The sequence below is a fragment of the Trichogramma pretiosum genome, unplaced genomic scaffold, assembly GCF_000599845.2.
Source record: "Trichogramma pretiosum strain Unisexual culture from Peru unplaced genomic scaffold, Tpre_2.0 scaffold86, whole genome shotgun sequence".
In the NCBI taxonomy this organism is placed as follows: domain Eukaryota; kingdom Metazoa; phylum Arthropoda; class Insecta; order Hymenoptera; family Trichogrammatidae; genus Trichogramma; species Trichogramma pretiosum.
In genome coordinates this window covers 193732-197195 of record NW_019640815.1, presented here as the reverse complement: position 1 = coordinate 197195, position 3464 = coordinate 193732, and positions in this window count along the sequence as shown.

Genomic DNA, 3464 nt, shown 5'->3' with positions numbered 1-3464 from the left:
TTTTTTTTTTTTTTTTTTTTTTTTTTTTTTTTTATAGATAGAGAAATGCGTTACGCACCGTAAGGAGGTTGGAGTTGAAGTCAACCCCGAACCTCCCCGTGTGTGGGACTCGCCCTCAACCGATTTGCGTCGGTGAGGGAATACCCACTAAAACTCTATCTGCCCGAGCGATGGAAGTGCTCGGACGCGGCTTTATTTCGTGGTGCCGTCTTAGATGGTGGGAGACCACGTTCTCCAAAAGATGTGCGCGAGATGATGCCAAGGCTACCCTATGCCTTCTCTTCTACCTGCAGAGTTAATACCTGTATAACCACTGATGTGCGTGGTCATTTTATTCCACCGGAGCCAATTCATGTACGAACCACGGAGAGCTCTAAACGTGATGGAATCCAAACATTTGCTCAATCCGAGTTCGCACAGACACGCGGCGGAAGCAGCGGACCAGATACCCCGCCAGGAGATCGTGATCGAAGAGAACGAGATGTTATCGTTCTCGACCCCATACTCACTGGCGACCTGATGACGAATGTCAGGGGTATCATATTTAGCGACTTTCCGACGGTGCAAGTCGTCAAGGGACGATGAAGCGCTGATGACTTGCGCATCGATCACCTTGACAACCTGATCCTTTACAGCGACGATATCTGGCTTCCGCAAGCCTTCTCTGGTATGAAAGTGAAAAGATAGTACACGAAGGTCGTAAAGATTACGCATGTGACAAGTGTGAAAAGAAATTCGGACGCAAATTGGATTTGATCAGACACCAAATGACAGTACATGAGGGTCGAAAAGATTTCGTATGCGACAAGTGTGAGAAAAAATTCGGACAAAAATCGACCTTACTTTCGCATCAAAAGGCAGTTCACGAGGGTCGCAAAGATTACTCACGTGATGAATGCGAGAAGAAATTTGTGAAAAAATCGAGTTTGTTTACGCACCGAAAATTAGTACACAAAGCTCATGAAGATTTCACGTGCAACAAGTGCGAAAAGAAATTTGAGTTCCGAAGTCATTTGAGCAGACATCAAATATCAGAGCACAAAAGCCGCAACGATTTTGCATGTGACCAATGTGAGAAGAAATTTATGAAGAAATCAAGTTTGCTTACACACCAAAAATTAGTACATAAAAATGGCAAAGATTTCACGTGCAACAAGTGCGAGAAGAAATTTGAAAATAAATCAGCCTTACTCAAACACAAAAAAATATTCCACGAAGTTTTTAAAGATTACTTATGCGAAAAATGTGCGAAGAGGTTCGAAAATAAACGGAGCTTGCTTTGGCACATAAAGAGAGCACACGATGTGTTCAAAGATAATTCACGTGAAGATTGTGAAAATAAATTTTAAAATACGCACGGGCTCTATCTCCTGCTGGCAAAAAAATCGAGTTTGCTCGTACACATAACATAAGTCCACGAAGATCGCAAAGATTTCGTTTGTGAAAAGTGCGAAAAGAAATTCGAAGTCGCAGGGATAACGCTTACGAAAAGTTCTAAAATGAATCCAAGACTCCACTTGAATCCCTTAGTCACTAAATAACAGTTACCGAAGGTTGCTGCCAAGTTTACCAATGCGATCAAATTCGAAAAGAAATTTGGAAAAAAATTGAGTTTACCGATCGACCGATCATTAACAGGTTGTTCACGAAAAAGGTGAAAACTTCAAAAAAAAACCTTCATCACATCAAAACTAGACCAAACTTAGCTAAAACTGTGACATTCGTTTGATAGCGAAACTAGAAGTTAATTCTAGAATACATTAAAAAATTAAAAAATATTTTTTCCCACTCTAACCTAAAATACGCAACTTTGCCGCTAATTTTAGGCTCTCGTAGGAAAAAATAGTATCTCAAACTGGTGCAGATATGGTTTTTTAACAAAACTCGTTACAGCACTCGCCTTCGGCTCGTGCTATAATCCCTCGTTTTGCTAAAAAACCATATGTGCACCCGTTGAGAAATATACTATTTCTTTCACTTTGTCACCCGTTAAAATTTGTCAATTCTCCAACGTGACTAGCTAATGACTTATCATTATAAATATCTTACAAATTTTTAAAATATTTTAAACTTCTCAGAGTTTATCATAATTTTTTTATACATTATTTTTATTGTTAATGTATTCATAAATTGTAATTATACATCAATTTTACACAATTTTTAATGTATGGTTTTTCATCAAAAGTATATTATTCAATTATAATATAAATAAAAAAGTAAAGATATTATCTTCGTAAGTAAACGTCTTAAAAAAATTAATAAACATAATTTGCAAGTAACCTTAAAGTATTGAATAATTCAATTTTTTCCCAAATTTTAAACGATCACTACTTTTGCTCAAAAGTACCTAAAGACTCATTTCAAACACAAAATTGAAGGATCAGACTTCACTTGAAATTGATTGCTTCTTTTAAGGTTAAAAAAAAACTGAATTGGTTTGAATTAAATCAATTGAAAAACATCAAAGTACGAAATCAGAAAAAATCTTGAAAAATCCAAAAGAAAAGCACGAAAAATAAAGCCCGAGCGCAATTATCTCGTACGAGCGTGCACATAACGTGTACGCGTATCGCATTGTAAATCCTCGTTCCTCGATTTTATACGACGCAAAGATTGCATATCCGCGCATTTTCTGAGCCACCGCAAAACTCGAGCTCGTAAATCATGCGCGAGAAAGTATATGAGGGATACACATTTTGATAGACACACGCGCACACATACGCTAACACAAGCTCTCGTTTTGGAGCAGTAGCAGCACCACATGCATACATACATATACAGGAGATCTTGCGAGTCTCGGTGCAACGTATTATACAAGATTGCGGCGCGGAAGTCCTCCGCCGTATACGGCATGCGAAATTATCCTCGAGCTCTACTCCTGTATTATAATACAGGGGCCCTCCCGTGCTAATGATATTCTCGTCTCTCTCTCTGTCTCTCTGTCTCTTGCGAGCGGCGCGAGGGACATTAGGTTGAATTACGTCGTCGTGGGCCCGGGTACACGGGATGACGGCGATCGCGGGATGTCGGTATATAGTCGAGAAAGACGATCGCACGAGGAAGTGCAGCTATATATATATACGTAATACGCGCGGTGCGCGTGTTGCATGTGTATATGCAGATTTCCTCTCACGTCTGAAAGCGTATAAGATGACGAGGACAAAGGAGTCTAATACATATATTCCGAATTTTTAATATTATATTATAATATTGGGATACGACGAATTACGTACGTTAATAAATTAAAGCATATAATGCGTACGTGCATAAATCGGTCGATTTTCCGGGCTGCTTATATGTGTGTGTGTGTGTGTGTGTGTGCACACACATACAGTACCTACCTACACGCGTATTTGCGCGGATCCTGCAAAACTCATTACTCTAATTGCTCGTTCGCGTACACGTAGACACATACACGTACGTAGCTCAGCTCTTAAAGGTGCAGCAGCACATGCTGCTGCCTA